At 36.9% G+C, this 19,475-nt stretch overlaps 2 long non-coding RNA genes across 3 annotated transcripts in view; one reads left to right on the forward strand and one right to left on the reverse strand.

Annotated features, from left to right (window-relative positions):
- The window catches only part of LOC141350961 (uncharacterized), a 55,428-nt gene extending 48,103 nt beyond the window's left edge, over positions 1-7,325 (reverse strand). The window contains exons 1-2 of one of the 2 annotated variants that reach the window (XR_012359070.1): positions 6,345-7,293; positions 3,779-3,948 (exon numbers count right to left, since the gene is read on the reverse strand). This is a non-coding gene — a long non-coding RNA (uncharacterized lncRNA). Of the gene's footprint in view, positions 1-2,903; positions 3,949-6,344 lie in introns of those variants that run through there. The other variant, XR_012359069.1, reaches the window with a different exon arrangement.
- The window catches only part of LOC141350960 (uncharacterized), a 167,620-nt gene that overhangs the window by 108,051 nt on the left and 40,094 nt on the right, over positions 1-19,475 (forward strand). The gene's annotated exons all lie outside the window — the stretch shown is intronic.

Raw genomic sequence — 19,475 nt, forward strand, 5'->3', positions numbered from 1 at the left:
AAAAAGTTTTACAGTATTGATCTTGATCAATTTTGAGGAGCATTCCTCTTCCCCCAGAGGGTGGAAGACGTTGCATTTTTTATAGGGACAAAACATTCTACATATGCATTACTATATGACCTTATTGACATGTCAAGTGAGAATAGAAAAAATCCATGTAAAATGCAATACTTACCTGTTGACAGGGGCGTGTCTAGAGGGGGGGCATGGGGTGGCACCGGCCCCCCTTGGAATATGATTGGCCCCCCCTGGTGCCCCCCCTCCAATCTCATTGGGCCAGCTAGATTTACTGTCAACCTGAAAATTCCCACCGCACCCGTGGACCAGAGAGCTGTCAATCACTGTTTGATTTGAGACTCGCGCGAACACGAAGACGAAGCGAGCACAGTAGTTGCGCATTTTTAAAACAGGAGGAAAGAGATACCATGACACACACCACACCATTGGACCAGTTGTCAGACACCCACCACACCATTGGACCAGTTGTCAATCACTGTTTGATTTGAGACTCGCGCGAACGCGAAGACGAAGCGAGCACAGTAGTTGCGCATTTTTAAAACAGGAGGAAAGAGATACCATGACACCCACCACACCATTGGACCAGTTGTCAGACACCCACCACACCATTGGACCAGTTGTCAATCACTGTTTGATTTGAGACTTGCGCGAACGCGAAGACGAAGCGAGCACAGTAGTTGCGCGTTTTTAAAACAGGAGGAAAGAGACACCACGACACCCACGCACAATTGGACCAGTTGTCAATCACTGTTTGATTTGAGACTCGTGCAAACGAGAAGAAGGAGGGCGCCCCGCCACAGACTCAACACTGGCACAAATCAAATAGATTTTCCATGATTACCATTTACATTTTATTTTACTATTTAAAACGGCTTCATGTGCTTTTGCAAGCGCTCAGCAGCGACTCTCTCTCTCTCTCTCGCGTGCACGCTTTCTCATTGCTGCGTGCGGAACCTCGACAGTGCTTCTCTGACACTGAGTGAAGGAGTTAAAAGTTGGCGGTGTTTTTCACCTGGGTTCCTCCGTTGTCTTTCCACGTTAAAGTTAACAGTCAACAGATGTTACTGACGGTTGATCGAGTATTATGACTTAACGAATGGTTAGTGTTTTCCCACACACACACACCAGTTCTCTGTGCACGAGCTCTCTCTCTCCCTCCCGATGGTGCGGTATGCGCGCGCACGCTTAACAGTATTCTCTGATATTTTTGAATTTGCACTGAATTGTCTGCGCTATACGCGATCTACAATAAAACTATCACTCGCATTTAAAATTAAAAGCGCTCATAAACACAATCAGATGAGAAGAGCAACAGGCTCTGCCCTGCATGAGACACACAGATAATCCGAAATCACCTCGTATCAGCTCTTCAATGTAAATTGTATCAGACAATGTCGCATTTAAATTAGGATTTTAGCAGTATAAAGTAACGGTTGGATTAAACACGAGGTGTTATTGGGTCGTGTTTAGTCACTAGCTTAAACTCTTTTTTGTTGTCTGACAACATATCAGATAATATGTAAAAAATAGCATTCAGTTTTGTTAAAATACAATATGGGCTAATAAACAATGAAAGTAAGATCAGACAGAGTAGAAAAACAAATTTTTAAGTAGGCTAATATTTTCCCAAAATCCTGATATGTCAGAATGTTAACTAATACCAGCTACACGCAATGTAGATAGCCTACTTAAAGGAACAGTTCACTTAATTTAAATGGTCATATACCTAAACTTGTTTCAAACCTGTATGAGTTTCTTTCTTCTGCTGTACACAAAAAAGAAAAGAGTTAAGAATGTCGGTAACCAAAATCAGTTGATGGATCCCATTGACTTCATATGTAGGTACAAAATAACATGCAGTCAATGGGGTTCATCAACTTTCTGGCTACTAAGATTCTTCAAAATATTTTATTTTGTGTTCAGCCGAAGAAAAACTCATACAGGTTTGAAATAACTTTAGGATGAGTAAATTATGACAATTTATTTAAAGTTAACTATTCTGGAACAGAACTGTTGTTTAATGAAAAAAAAAATGAATACCATCTAGAACATGTGGCATTGCACAAGATTTTGGGAACCATGCTTAATATTTTCTAAACCAGTATTTATTTTCATTTGAATTTTTTGATTGGCCCCCCCTGACTGGTTCTTGGTCCCCCGTGTGCCCCCCCATTTATAAAATCCTGGAATCGCCCCTGCCTGTTGATTGGTTGAAAGATGCGTATATTCACTGAAAAAAAACAAAAAAGATTAGTAACGTAAAATAAAATATAAAACTTTTGTTTAAATGTAGCTTAAATAAATTGATTGCAACCACTTACCTTAAAAAATTTGATTAAATTCAATGAATCATTTTTTTCAGTGTTGGAGGCAACCGTTGACCACCTCAAATTGGGCTGCACTCTTTTAGCAGCCTCTCTCAGTGAAATCAGTGAATTTCATCACTGAGTAGTGTTCTTGCAGCCCTTGGAATCCCACCACCACACATTCTTACACTGAAAAAAAATGATTCATTCAATTTAATCAATTTTTTAAGGTGAGCGGTTGCAATCAATTTATTTAAGCTACATTTAAACAAAAAAAATTTGTTGAACTTAATCAATTTTATTTAGTAACCCTAGTATAAAAAAGCTTAGTAATTTCTGCCATATTTAATTATGCTACATTCTCGTATATTATTTATTTATGACTGATGAAAAATTATTAATTGAATTTAATAATTTTTTTAAGGTAAGTGGTTGCAATCAATTTATTTTAGCTACATTTAAATAAACACATTTCATTGACTAACTTTCAACATTTTTAAGGAAATTGTTTGCAATCACTAACCTTAAAAACAATATATAAAAATGACCCTTAAATGGCTTTGCAAATACACTAAGTGGTAAGTTTAATGTTATTTTTTAATGTCAGCAAATGTACAATAACAATTTCTTTGTGTGTACAAGTGTTTAAAACAAGTGCTCACTGCACATTCACAAAATATAAAATAAAAAAAACACAGATGGAAAGAGGCCACAATGTTTGTGAATCAATAAAACAGCACAAAAGTCAAAAACAGTAGTGCTGACTTCACACATTGCACAATAATTATTTTTAAAAAAAAGTGTTACATTTTTACAGACAACAGGTATGAATCATTAAAAGCATTATTAAAATGTTTAAAACTACGGATTCCCAGGTCTTAAATGATAAACAGAGTAGACTGTGACATCTGGACTAACATTTCATGCTGAGCATGCACATACATGTCTGCTACAAAATTTCAGTATTAAAGGTGCAGTGTGAAATTTTTAGAAGGATCTTTTGACAGAAATGCAAAATAATATACAAAACTATATTATCAGGGGTGTATAAAGACCTTTCATAATGAACCGTTATGTGTTTATTGCCTTAGAACAAGACCTTTTTATCTACATACACGAGGGTCCCCTTACATGGAGGTTGCCATTTTGTGCTGCCATTTTTTTACAGAAGCCCTTAAAGGACAATTTTTTGCCAAGTTGTCTCCAACGATGACATGTTTGTCCTTCTCTATGTGTTTCAAAAGCGAGGGGTGAGCCGTGGACTAAGCCGTTGGTTGCAATTTCGCAACCTCACCACTAGATGCCGCTAAAATTTACACACTGCATCTTTAAAACGTTTTTCAGTCCTTGAATTTTTTGGGAGAGCTTTAGAATCCATCTGCATAATGAATTTCTGAAAAAAAAGTAGTATTTTAGTTCTTTGGGGTACGCCAAATTAAGCACATAGATTGTACCCAGCATCAATGCAGGCTTGTGCCACATATTTGAGCTGCTCAAGAATCATCACTCCAACAACGATTCCAATATCGTCATAGTCGCCAAGAACACCTTCTTTCTTTTTGATTACACATATGTCCATGGTGATGTTTTCCAGGTCTTTCAATAAGTCATCTTGTTGACTGTCCTATAAATAAAAATAAGCTGTTATTAGGGATTGTTCTGATTCATAACACTTTGACAAGTCTACAGGCAAGGGTAATTACAAAAACTATGACACTAGGGCTGGGACAACGCGTCGACGTAATCGACGACGTCGACGCAAAAAATACGTTGACGCAAAATATGCGCGTCGATTCGTCAGACCCAAAAAGGCGGCGCCGTAGAATACGTCAGACCCAAAAAGGCGCCGCCGTAGAATAGTAGCAACGCGAGTGGCTTCAGTCCAAGCCGGTTTCACACAGCAAGTGTGAGCAGTACGTGCGGCGCGTGTTTTTTTCAGCGCCCATGTTAACAAGCATGCACCCCGCTGCATGAGCAGCGCGAGCTCGCGGCTCTGTAGCAACAGTGCTGCAATCGTTTCTGCTGCGCTGCTCATGCTCAATTAAAGTGAAAGTGCTTTGTTTATGGTTTAAATGCTCGTGGATTGACGCGAAAAAGTGTCATTTTACCTTAAAATCAGGAATGTGAAGTGTGTTTTAAACAGTCATGACTTTGAGCAATTTAACAGAAAGCAATGAAATATGTCACTGTTGCCAGAAGACTGCGCTTTCATTCACTCTCTGTACAGCAGTAAATGAGTCCTAGTCTATCTTAACAAACTTAAGAGAAAGAGATTTAATAATATATGTGCTTCTTAAGTCTATAATTGTGTTTATATCTGTCATTAAATGGACTAGAACAGCACGAAAACAATGTGGATTAAACAAATCAAGTTATAAAAGTTACACTGACCATCAAAAGGCACATTGAAGAGGTTTTGCTCATAAATGTATGTAAAATAAAGTAATTTGAACTTGAGATTTTTATACTGTTACTAAACTGCACAGTATGAGCTGCAAACGCTTTACTGAATGCTACCTCTGACTAAGAATGCATTATTTTGCACTTGTATAGTCTTTTTATATTTTGAAATTTTAAGAGCAATAAACATATATTGAAATGTTTACATTCAGATATGTAAATCAACATGTATAAATTGCTATTAGTTAATTAATGGGAAGATAACCGAGAATCGAATCGAAGTCGAATCGGACTGATAAAATGAATCGTTAGATTAATCGATGCATCGAAAAAATAATTGCTAGATTAATCGTTTAAAAAATAATCGTTTATCCCAGCCCTATATGACACCCCTGTTGCCCATATATTATACAGTGCCCTCCATTAATATTGGGACAGAGGGCACACTCTGAGCTGTATTTAGAGGGTATTCACAAATTCCAATTTTGTCTTTAGGATTTAGGAATTACAGTCGTTTAAACGGGCCAAATGTAATGGGACAGTTGATTAAAAAGCTGTAATGGACATTAATTTTGTATTTGTTAAATAATTTCCTCATATATGAAGCATGTTGTGGTCTGAAGTTGAAGTTTGGCATTTGGACGCTGTGGCTGTAAACACACATCATGTACACAATTCACGTCCATAAAACAGCTTTTAAGCTAACTGTCCCTTTATATTTGGACCTGAAATACACTGAAATACATTTTACATATATAATAACATATCCCAATATTTATGAAGGGCACTTTGTGTGTATATATATATGTGTGTGTGTGTGTGTGTGTTTGTATAAGCAACTCCGAGAAAGCGAAAACATAGTGGAACTGCAGGTAAGCACTGCAGCTTTTAAATTTGGACAATTGATAACGAATTTATCGTGACGTGAATATTAAAACACGTTATGAGATATCACCACTGATATATTTATAAGCAGCATGCAAAAACATCTCTCTGACACTTTTAAAAAACTTTTATATAGTACTGACAAGCACAAAGTCTAATAAAAAGCGAGTTAATAACAGACAAGGCCCACATCAGAGCCAGGGAATCTCTGTCAGATGTAGCCCAGAGAGGGCGGTGGTCAGCGGGGCGAGTGAACACTGACGTCCGCTCTCTGGTTCTCACGTACCGAAGCTTCATTAAGCAAACGTTCAAACAGGCGCTCTCTTAACTTATCGACTGAATATTTGAATATTATACATATATATTCTCTACTGAACTAATCTTAAAACTACATCTTGTGACAAAGAAACGCTAATATTAAGAAACGGCTTGTTATGAGATTCAAAACAGCCGAGTGAAATCCGTGGCGGAAGAAAGTAGTTCCCAAACAAAGAGGCTTTTAAAATAACTTTGTTGTTGTTTTCTAGTTTTTGTTTTTCAAACGTGGGCCGTCGAACTTTTGTATAAAAGCAATTTCGCTCTCGGAGTCGTGTGGTATTTGTTTAACTTATATCGTCACGGCTGTGATAGCTCCTCCAGGCCGAGTGCCGGAGGCAATCTTATAAACGGCGTATTTTAAGTATATAAAAATATTCACTGTAAAAAAGGTGCTGTATTACATGAAATATTACTTACTGTGCAAATAGACCGACTGAGCAAAACTCCGGGGCTGAAATATCCCGTCTTCCTTTCCCAGACCGTGAACCTGACTGGAAACTCCTTTTAGCGCCAGGGAAAATGTGCATTTGTGCACATGCGCAAAGAACCAAACTATTTTTTTAAACTGAATTTAATTAATTAAAATGATTTGGATTTAAAGCACATGTAATTCGCTTAAAACCTATTAATATATACTAATTAAAATCAAAAACTTAAATAAAATAATTAAAACTAGCTAAATTGAATTATGCTTCATTTAATTGGGGCCATAATCATTTTTTTCAGTGTACACCTCTACATTGCACTCTCCTTGGGCCTGCTCTTCTCACTGCATTCTCTCACTGCTCTGCATCTCTCACTGTCCTGCACCTCTCACTGGGCCTGCTCTTCTTCCTGTGCCCTTTGCTCTTACTCTTCCTCAATCAGACATTACAGTGTTTTCTGTTTCCAAAAATATAATTCTTCAAAGTCCTCCTTTTACTGTATAAGTGTCAATGTAAAAGTCTAAGCAAGACTGGAATCAGCTGTGGTTGGCCCAATTTACCCAACATAAAGGTTTTTATACTGTATCTAAGGTTTGGAATATTGTTTTTGCTATTGTGGCATGTTGTGTGTTAACATTCGTAAATACTGCAAAAACAATCCATAATTTTGTTGGGAGGTATAGCTTGTCTGTTAAGAAAATTTTAGCATTGTGGAAATGTGTGTACTGACTGCATATTGTGTAAAAACGACATGAAATGTGTGAATGCTATGGCCGCAAAAGATCGATGCTGTGCTAATTGTGTTTAGAGTTTTGAAAATGTCACAACTGGTTGGACAAACGCTTGTTAGCGACTGAAAAAACTGTAATGCTAATAGCCAACCAGTTAATGTTACCATTATTCTTATTAACTCGCCAAAGTATTTAAAGTGAGAAGGATACATAAAAAACTTGCATTATAACATTAGACTTTAAATATTTTGATGTTAAATCCACTATTCTATATATATATATATATATATTAGGGGTGGAACAATACATGTATTCGTTTCGAACCGAATCGGTACGGGGGTCACGGTTCGGTGCATGAATTTAAACGGAGAATACACGGTATGAAAATAAAAAAAACTTGCGTGCAAAATAATTAATGTAATGCGGAACTACTGTTAGATATGCGGGTTCTTTATGGACAGCTAATCTGTTGCCCCGCTTTAGCTCTGAAGCTCTGATTGGCGCCGATGCAGCCGAGCTCCGCCTATGTATGCGCTCTATCAGAGCCCGTCTACATTCTCTGGCACTCTGTATTTTTTGTCACGTTGACGGCGGTCCAGTCAGTTAGTGAGCAGCGATGGCGAGGATGGCAAGTGGTGTTCCACAAGCGTTAGACACTCCGCCAGCCTCTTTAAGATCGCAAGTTTGGCAAAACTTCAGTTTTCCAGTCAGTTACAATAGTACAGACGAGAGAGTGGTGGAAAAGACGAGGACAGTGCGCCGGCGTTGTTCAGCAGTTGTTAGGTATGTGAGTGGAAATACATCTAATCAGTCTCACGCATTCACCTTGACACACACGCATTTCAGTCAGTTCAAACGCCACACTTTGTATTTCTCACGCTGAGAAGTAGGAGATAAATTGTCCTGCTATATACAACAGGCATACGCAGGGCAGTTCTGTCGAGTTCAGCTGCTTTCAGTTTTTTAAGCGTGCTCAACTTTACGCAGCGCCATCAGTGACAGAGTACCGCGAGAAATCTTCGGAGGAGGCTGATTTCAAATCGCTCTCGCGTTACTCTGATGTCATCCACTTGTCGTTTCTTGCAGCGCCTCGTGAAGTATACACACCTATTAATGGATCCTACAAGCCTATTTTTTTGTTCTTTAGTACATTAATATGAAATAAGGCCAAAATGTAATTTTAAAATGTATTTAGGTAATACATTTGAACCCATATTTGTATGAAAGATGAGTACAATATTACTTAAAGTGGTATACATTTTTGAAATACGAGATAGTATGTTAAATGCATTTCAGTTCATTTTCATGACATCTCAAAATAACACTGATAAGGACACCTATGTTTTTAAGATTAGCTTACTAAACAAAATGCCTTCTTCATTTTTGTTTTGCTTTTCCCTCCATTGTACCGAAAGTGAATCAAACCGTGGCACCTGAATATATATAATTGCTGTACAGTCCATACGCAGTATTTAGTTCAATTACATAAGAAGTGTAATTAAATTACTGAAAAAATAAGAGTAACCCCTTACTTTTCTTTTTTAGGGAAAATGTAATTAAATACAGTAACAAATTACTCAATTACACCAAATACTGATTTTATTGGTACTGCTGGTAAGTTATCAGGCTATTGTGGATTTTTTTGTCATATTTAAAATATAATTCTATTCTAATCCTGTTCTGAATTTATTTATTTTTGTAATTATTTGAATAATAATAAAAAACAGCGATTATGAGGATAATTCAGAGGATTAGAAAATCTGTAAAATCAGAGCCCATTTACCAGTGTTGTGAAAACTATATTTATGGAACCCTACGGTTTTTAATAAAAACTGGTATAATAATAAATAAAAGTATGAATAGTTTTTAGTTAAAGCTCCCTTAACTAAAAGCTGTTTCTGCGCATTTGATGTTAATCTGGAGTACCATTACAGAAGTATAGACACTTTTACTGTTTGTACACAATGATGACGTGGCAACGTATGTGCACGCATCTTGGCAACGGAAGTATTCAATTCAATTTTATTTGTATAGCGCTTTTCACAAGTGTTAATTGTTGCAAAGCAGCTTTACATGAGAAGATGTAGAGGAGAACACAGAAAATCAATAGATAATATAAGAAGTAGAGATAGCGGCTAAGGTTAAACCATACACGCGAGCATATTAATAATGTAACGTATACAGTAAAGTGCTAAGTTAAGCCAAAGTTGGCTGACTCTCCCTGGGGAAAAAAAACCCCTAGGAAAAAACCCAATGGGAAAAACTCCTAGAAGGACAAAAACCCTTGGGAGGAATTTATATATATATTCTGTTTGTCTCATTGTCCTCGGTGCCGAGGACGAGACAGGGAGACAAAAACAGAGTTCTATTAGCGTAGGGGCCATTCGCATGAAATGCAAGTGTCATACATTATAGTGGTCTAGGTCAGCTCGGTTCCAGACAGGCTAACTATTGCGGCAATAGTATATTACCCATATGAGATATGTGAGTGCTTTGTTCTGGACAAACTAACTACTGCGGGAAAAGTACATTTACTGGACATTTTATGTGAATGCTTTGCTAAAGAAGAAAGTCTTAAGTTTAGATTTAAATTGATCGACTGTGTCTGATACTCGAACATTATTTGGTAAATCATTCCAGAGCTTAGGGGCTAAGTAGGAAAAGGATCTATCACCTTTAGACACTTTTGATATTCTAGGGATAATTAAGTGACCAGAATTTTGTGAACGCAGTTTACGTGATGGATTGTATTCTGATAGTAGCATTTCCTTCCTAAATGATTCGCCTCACTGTCTGAGACCGGCCGCCCAAAACCGCCGCCAGTTCAGCGCCCTAAGCCAGCGCCAGCTCAACCCCAGCAGAGAGCTGAACCGGAGGTCAAGCACCAGCATCCTGCACGATCAGCTGGCCCACCTCGACGCCGCGGACGTCTGCTCTAGCACGTTGGATGCCATTGCTCCCATTCAAAAAAAGAGAATCAAAGAAAAACCGCCAGCTCCATGGTATGACCATCATACTGCAGCCCTTAAAAAAGTAGCTAGAAAAATGGAAAGAAACTACCGAAGCACAAAGTTAGAGGTATGGCGTTCAGCATGGAAAGAGAGTGTTCAACACTACAGACAGGCTATTAAAACTCAGTACGCCTATTAAAGAATATCATAACAACCCTCGTTTCCTATTTAGCACAGTTGCGAAACTGACTAGAAACAAAGAACAAACAGAAACCAATAGTAAACTCCAACACAATAGTGATGACTTCATGAACTTCTTTACTAACAAAATTATGTTCATTAGGGAAAACATAGAAACTACGCAAGCAGCCACCACTCTAATACCCAAGAGTACATTTTCCACTAGATTACCAAACGAACATCTTGAGTCATTTAAACCTACTACAATAGAAGAGCTCTCTAAATTAGTAACGTCATCCAAATCATCGTCCTGTATACTAGACCCCGTTCCCACAAAATTACTAAAAGAGGTATTTCATGTAGTGTCAGACACGGTACTTAACTCATTCACCGCCAGCCTTTTTGAGAAAAGTTGCCCACCTGCATTTTTGTGATTTTAACAAATGTTTCACAAAAGTCCTTGCAGGAAAAATTATCTTCTATAAATATATAAACATACAAATTATATCAAATTAAAGAACACACCCTCTGCTTTCAAACAAACAACAAACAAACAAACAAACAAACAAACAAAACGGGGAAAAAACGTTTCATTATATATTTACTTTTTCCACTTAATTTGACCACTGAAATATGGATATTTCTCTTCAAAAATACAACATTTTGAGCAAAAAGCTTAGAAAATGTGTTTTTGTAAAGGAATTTATGTTAGAGATCAGACTCAGAATGACTATCAAACATAAAGGCAGTTCAAATAATTCATCAAATCATTTTAACTTCCGTTTTTGATAAATTGGCCATCTAGTGGATAAAAGCGGTATTACACTTTCACTTTGAAATTCGTCCAGAAAGGCACATTTGTTAGTTAAATATTAACTCATAATTGACGAGATAACTCGTCAATGGCGGTGAATGAGTTAATATCTTTAACTCATCTCTAGAATTAGGATACGTTCCAACAGCTTTCAAACTAGCAGTTATTAGATCGCTCATTAAAAAACCAAACCTTGACCAGGGAGATCTTAACTCTTTCACCTCCAGCATTTTTTTAAAAAGTTGCCAGCCAGCACCAGCGTTTTTCATGATTTTCACCAAAGATTAATGCCTTCCAGAAAATGTTCTTCTTCAGATATATAAACATACAATATACCAAATGAAACAGACCCTGCTTTCAAACAAAAAAAAAAACGTTTCATCCTACCTTGAATAGTTCTTTTGTAATCAGCTTTTGAATATGGGTAGGTTTCTGCAAAAACACCACATTTTGAGCAAAAAGCAGAGATAATTCCATTTTTGTGACGGACTTTTCATAGAGATCCCATTCAGAGCGATCTTTAAAACAGACACGGACATGCAGCAGCTTGCCATAGATCAATACTTCAGGGTTTAAAAAGTTGCGGAAGGGCGCCACCTAGTGGATAATAGCGGTATTGCGGAAATACGGAAATACTCGTCATTGGCAGGGAAGCGTTTTCTCTTGATTGACGAGATATCTCGTCAATGGCGGGGAAAGAGTTAATAACTTTAGACCAATCTCAAATCTACCTTTTCTTTCTAAAATATTAGAAAAAGTAGTGGGAAGCCAGCTACGCACATTCGTAGAAAATAATAATACATATGAAAAGTTCCAATCAGGATTCAGGCCCCACCATAGCACAGAGACAGTGCTGCTTAGAGTTACAAATGACCTCCTATTAACATCCGATCGTGGTGAAATCTCAAGTCTTATATTACTAGACCTTAGTGCAGCCTTTGACACAATAGATCACAGAATCTTACTCAATAGACTAGAAAACTATGCTGGCATCAGTGGTCAGGCGTTAGCCTGGTTTAGATCTTATCTAACCAATCGATATCACTTTGTTTATGTAAATTAGGAAGAGTCATATCACTCCCCCGTTAAATACGGCGTACCTCAGGGATCAGTTCTAGGCCCTATCCTATTTTCATTATATATGTTACCTCTAGGAGACATTATCAGGAAACATAACATAAGTTTTCACTGCTATGCGGATGATACCCAGCTTTACATCTCGTCGCATCCTAGCAAAACCCACCAGTTTTCTAAGCTAACAGACTGCATTAGTGATATAAGGGACTGGATGGCACATAACTTTCTTATGCTAAACTCCAATAAGACAGAGATACTTATAATTGAACCGAATCGCTACAAACATAATATGTCAGATTACAAGTTGCCCATAGATGGCTGCACGGTGGTGCCATCTTCCACGGTTAAGAATTTAGGCGTGATGTTCGACAGCAATCTATCTTTTGATAGTCATATCGCCAACATCTGCCGCACAGCATTCTTCCATCTTAGAAATATCTCAAAAATACGCCATATGCTGTCTGCATCAGATGCAGAAAAGCTTATCCATGCTTTTATGACCTCTAGAATATACTAATATATATATATATATTTATTTATACAACAGTTCTTTCTGGTTCTCGAATCTGATTGGCTAAGAGCTATGCGATATTGTGCTGATAACGGCACTGTAACCGCTTCACCTTTCGTATCATTCCGCCATCTAGTGAATGGAGGTCCTAAGCAGGCTCATCTCTGAATGGAAAAACACAGACGCCCTGATCTATTACACATATGCGCAAAGTATACAGTAGGTTGCAGTAATACTCCCAAGGAGTGAGCAGCCATTAAACGAAATGAAGAAGAAGAAGAAGCAGACGCCCTGTTTTGAATCACTCTCCGTGTGTTTCATTATTTTACTAGCTCATAAATAAGTCTGTGAATTCCCAATCGGAAGTTATTATTCCGTCAAAGATCAGCGCTCTTGGATGTTACGTTAAAGTTAATGGGAGAAATGTCTTGTCACATCGTGTGGACAATTAACACTTGGAAAGAGGAATATAAACACTCGTTTTTTTTTCATGACCTATTATCTCTTATCAGAACGCGAAAACACCGTGGAACTGCAGGTAAGCACCGCAGCTTTTAAATGTGGACATTGATCATTTACTTTATCGTGACGTGACTATTAAAACATGTTATGAGATATCGCCACTGGTATATTTATAAGCAGCATGCAAAAACATCTCTCTGACACTTATAAAAAAAACGTTTTATATAGTACTGACAAGAACAAAGTTTAATAATAATAATCGAGTGCTCGTATCACGTTAAGAATAAATGAGAAAGCAATAGTAATGTTATACAAGTATAGTTTTATTCACTTTTACCACGCGCCAAAACAATAACAACACAAAACACACTAAATATGAATAAAAAACAAGTAATAGTTTGATCATAACACCAAATACTGCTGATTTGATCTCATTTTGACGATCATAAACAAACAAGGCCAACATGAGAGCCAGGGAATCCCTGTCAGAAATGTAGCCCAGAGAGGGCGGTGGTCAGCGGGGCGAGTGAACACTGACGTCCGCTCATGCTTTGGTTCTCATTCGTACCGAATCTCAAGCAAACGTTCAAACAGGCGCTATCTTTACTAATCGACTGCAGATTTAAATATAATACATATACATTCTCGACTGAACTAATCTTAAAACTACACTTTGTGACCAAGAAACGGTAATATAAAGTAACGGCTTTTCCGTCCATTGAGTTGTTATGAGCTTCAAAGCAGCCGAAAGTCTTTCCTGTCATTCTGGCCGCCCTCAAATCCGTGGCGGAAGAAGTAGTTCTCAAACAAAGAGGCTTTTAAAATAACTCCGATGTTGTTTTCTAGTTTTCATTTTTCAAACGTGTGCCGTCGAACTGTTGTATAAAAGCAATATCGCTCTCGGAGTCGTGTGATATAGCTCTATATCATCACGGCTGTGATTGCCTATATTAATTCCTCCCCTAGGGAGGAATTAATATATTAATTCCTCCCTAGGGTTTTTGTCCTTCTAGGAGTTTTTCCCATTGGGTTTTTTCCTAGGGGTTTTTTCGTCCCAGGGAGAGTCAGCCAACTTTGGCTTAACTTAGCACTTTACTGTATACGTTACATTATTAATATGCTCGCTTGTACGATTTAACATTAGCCGCTAATTCTACTTCTTATATTATCTTTTGATTTTCTGTGTTCTCCTCTACATCATCTCATGTAAAGCTGCTTTGCAAGTTGCAACAATTAACACTTGTGAAAAGCGCCATATAAATAAAATTGAATTGAATTGAATTAAAGACTTGCCTGGGAGCCCCGTGACAGAGTCAGAAGCGACTCAGATTGCCACTCTCTGGACCAGAGAGATAGATCTTAGACTTCCCCTTCCCTCCCCTGAATACCTTTTAAATAGTTTAAATAAAGTTTGTTTTAATTATACTTACCTTCTCTCGTGTGTCTGGTCATTGGGGTGTTTTTTGGGACCTCCTCGAGGTGGAAACCAGGGAGGGGCGAGACTCTCGACATCTGTGGTCCGCTCCGACCTGTGACATATATACAATACTATTTATCTCTTAGAATTGTATATTAATGTTGATTTGGTTTAAGCTGATGTTATCATGTTCGAGCTACAGGCTCTGACTGAAAATTTTCAGTGCTTGATAATAAGAGAGTTTAATGAAGTTGCCCATAGGTTTGTAATGTATTTCAGTGTCTGTGGCTGATTAGCAGCTTCCACCAGCATGTCCTGCTGCATGGCAAGTTTAACCAGCCTGCAGGAGAGATAATTTACATCCACTAAAGATCCTATCAGGGTTTAGTCATGGACACACTTAAGAATTAATGTTACATTGTGCCAGATGTATCGGTGGAAGATTTAGAATTTTCATATCTGCATGTTTATACATGTGATAAACCTGTTCCTACAGTACATGTACTGAGGTGGCCGCTTACATGCATACAATAGCTCAGTCGATCAGACCGGCAACAGAAAAAGTCATAAAGTGTTATTAAGGCCTTAATTCAAACAGTTTATTGTCCTAAAGTGTTTTGGGACAAAATCGTCAAATCTAGTAAGACTGAAAATCACATCCTGTTTACTAACAACATTTGAATAATCAGTTTCTTATGGGTGACTTTCAGAATTACAGATGTTATACGATTTTTTAATAGATTATTAGATGTTTTGAATAAAATATTAGAGTGCTTGCCCATGCAAAGGCTGCCGCCACAATGCTTGACTGTTTTATATTTTATTGTTTTATAAAAAATACCCAACAATTATGTGTGTCACTGAGCAGCACCCTTAGCAACTTAAGCTTATATAAAACATTCTGTTGCTGTTCAGTCAATCAGGGACTGCCTTTTTCCACTTGAAAGAAGGCTGTTTTTGACTTGCTTTAGTATTTTTATTGTGTAGTACAGTAAACTGTTGTTTAAGATCAATAAGGAATATCATGAATAATATATTGCCTTATATTGCTTGGTTTTCTTCATTGTAAGATTTTCTGACTCATTATGTCAGATCAATAAGATACATATTTTGGGACCTCTCCTTAACAGACCGTATTATTTATTAAATCATTCACATCATAAAGAGTTATGGCTCAATGAGAGCATTGAGAGTGACTATAGAGAGACGAGTAAAGTACAGTTCTGATAGCGCAGATTATAGATAAATAGACAGACAGACAGATAGGCTAGTATAGAGAGATAGGCAGACAGCATAACATTAGCATAACTTCTTGTAGAAAGTAAACAAACAATTAACATACTTGTGCGTGCTGGCTTGGCTTGAGGGGGACCATGATCCTGCCTGAAATGGGTGTATGCGATCTTCAGCACAAACGGATTTAGGCAGCATGTCTCAAATCCTGGAAGCTGAGTGAGGCACGTCACATCTGTTCGCGGGGAAAGCTTCTCAAACGGTAACCAAAACGCACTCACTTCCAGCCAGTAGCGGAGTGGCAATCGGGAGAGTCGGGACTTTCCCGCTGAGCCGGTCTTATAATAGTTATACATTTTGAGTTATAATAGCAACACCGTCTGGCGGCTGGTCAAACTGTGCAGCAACTGTGATCAACGAAGTATAAGAGTGCTCAACCCGTTCGGCAGGTCCAACCATGTACAGGATTTATAAAAATATGGTGATCAATGAGCGGTTCCTCCTCGGCATAGCCTGTCGTGATGTAAAAAGCCGCTGAACGCCTGTTTACAGTTTTTTATGATTGCTATGACACTTTTTTCAATACTTTTAACAAATTTTCCTAAACTCTTAACGCACCAACACACCTAAAACACACAACTGGCAAAACAGTTAATTTTATCCTCAAAATCACACATTGTAAACTAAACTCTCACACTGTTTACAAAAACACTGTAAACCTGTTTCAGAATCAACTAGTTATACCTGAGGGGTATTTCATAAAACTCGCTTGGAAAAGCGAGGATTAAAGTTACAAACTCGACTTGAATTAACCTAACAAATGAGGCGAGGCTAAAGCGGTTTCAAAAAAGGTAAATGAAGTTTACGCAATCCAACTAATGTGATCCAGATTTCCCTAGTCAAGATAATTGCGCGTGCACGCTATTCTTGAGCAGCCCTAGAGGTTGAGCGTGGATCAAATCGATCAAAGTTAAAGAGAAAGCGGTAATTTTTGATAAAAATGTATGAAAATGTACTACTGACTGAAAATTATAATACTGCTGCAATAAACAAACCCATAAAATAGTTGGAAAGTCCTTAAGGATTAAATCCTTGCATGCAGAAACTACATTTAAATATATTGTCTTATTTTAAAGTGATCACATGAAAGCAGGAAACTGTTAGAAATGATGGCCTAGTGGTTAGTGCTCTCAGCAGTGCATGCGGGGATCCAGGTTCGATCACCGTCAATGCTTATGTGGCTATGCTTCGCTAATTTTTATATACTGTACTTTTTAAAAATAGCACAAATCTTAACTTTTAAAAGACAATTTGTAGTTTACTAAGTAACCTATATAATACATAATATTTAGCAGATGAATGATTTTAATACATTTACAGTAACTTTAAATGTAACTTACTTTTTTTTGGGGGGGGGTACATTTCAAAAGCAGCAACTTGAGTGGACAATAAAGTAACAGGTGAAAATAAAATATAAATATATTGTTCATAAGAAGTGTACTTGATTTAAGCATAATCATATGCTAGAAGAAGTGTCTAATCTCATAATGTTAGCTGCCAAAGATGTTGACTGGCAATGAGGAGAGCACTGTCATCTATCAGCAGCACAGCTTTACTCCTGCAGATGAACTGTTCTTCAAAGAAAAAAATGGGGTCACTGAGAGCATGGTGGGTGAACAGCATATGCATTTCTGAATTTACAGTAGTACAAGAAATGATTGTGTAAATCATATATGTTACACATATTCTTGACCAAACATTATTACTTGACATGTTACTCAAAACATTTTTGATGGCAAATTATGTGTGCGTTATAGAGCCACAAGTCATCATGTTAAACCCTGGGAGTATGAGAGATTTTAAACCACTGGTTTATTATCACACTGTTAAAAAAATTAGCTGTAGTTATTCAGCTGTTTGCCAGTAACTTATGTATATTTAAAGGTTTATTATTTACTGGCAACAGTTTGTTCAAAGTTAAATCAACATTAAACATTAACAAATCTATGATTTTACAGCATAAAACTATAAAATAACAGCCTCATGCAAAGCATTTTGTGAACCAGAAATCCTCATCAACCTTTTTCTGTTGTTTCCTTCATATTTTGGTATATATATATATATATATATATATATATATATATATATATATATATTTTTTTTTTTTTTCATCAATATGTTGCAATTATATGAATTTAGATACATCTTAAATTTGTTAATAAACTATTATCCTTTATCCTTATATTGAGGTAGTTAAGATTTATCTTTTATATTCAACATTTGATAAGCCTATATACCATATTATGAAACACATGTCTATATTTTATTAATTATTTTTGTATCAAAATTTATCAAATTTAATATATAAGTTGATTTTCTTTAATTGTTAGATTAATAGTCGTTAATAAAGTCAAATAAAATGTCAAAGAGTCATCTGTAATAACATTGCATTTACATTTCAGTGTTAGTGGAAGTCTAGTTAAGGAACAACTGAGGCTTAGCCTGACAGTTAGCCTGCTCCAGACCAGGCTAGTTTGCAAGCATAAGTTTCCATAGTAACCGGGGTTGAGCTATTTCAAGTTTGTTTTATGAAACGAAATCCACCGGCAATAAGCCAGACTTAACAAAATAAGCCTGGCTTATTCTGTAATCTAGTTTTATGAAATAGCCCTCTGATCACCAACACATGTTCTCTTCCAACAAAAACATTTAGTCAATCATAACACAATGTCATGAAAAACACAAACATAAGGTGGAAAAACAAAAACTGCATAAGTTTATGTGTAAGTCTGTCCTAATAGACAGTAGTAGATTATAGACTATAGATTATAGAGTTTTTTTGAAAACTTGGTTATATTTTTGTTTAGTTGGGTTTAGTAAATGCATGTATTATGTTTGTTTTGCTGCAGCAATTCAAGACAAAAATGAATCATCCATCTTAGAGTACGTTTTATAAAAAAAGTAGACAGAATTGCTGCAGTAAAGAACTTACAGTATTTACAACAGGACATTACTGCAAGATAACAAACATATTCAATATTACTTCCATTTACAGTAAAAAAATTAAAAATAAACAAATACAAACAGAAAGAGCCACTGAAGAATAAAGCAAAAAAGAAAATCTCATCATCTAATCTATTGTGTTTCTATTTGGCCACATGTTCTCATTCACATTACACCTGATTTTTCTCTGGCAAGGCATCTTGTGAAGAACCTTTTGCCATGTCTTATCCACCTCTGACAGTGCTCAGGTGTGATGTCTGGGAATACATCCAGGTGGGAGTGGAGGAAAACCTTCCCCTTGACCTGGGGCCTCATTTATAAAAGTGCGACGTAGGAACTGTCCTACATTTCATCTAAGACCATTTCTGAAATTATCGTAAGTGTGATTCAGAGAAAAGAGCTTACGCACAAAAAAACGTGCGTACGCCTCTTTTCCAGATGTGCGGTTTATAAATCACAAATGATCTTAAAATTGTGCGCAGCTGAATGCTTTTAGAACTACGCCTTGTAAACGCCCCTAATTTAATTCATTAGCATATAAATATTAAATTTCAAAGGCCAAATTCTCTGACTGCTACAATGGCGAGTGGTAAGAAAACATATTTGTTGTCGTTTGCTTAAGTTTTTAATATTTCTAAATTCTAACATGGAAACTTTATTGACATCACTCAAGTTAAGGCGATTATTAGTGGATCTTTCAATTCACGGGTTTCATTTAAATATAGTTTTACACGTAGGTAGGCT

This window comes from Misgurnus anguillicaudatus, chromosome 19, assembly GCF_027580225.2.
Source record: "Misgurnus anguillicaudatus chromosome 19, ASM2758022v2, whole genome shotgun sequence".
Lineage (NCBI taxonomy): Eukaryota > Metazoa > Chordata > Actinopteri > Cypriniformes > Cobitidae > Misgurnus > Misgurnus anguillicaudatus.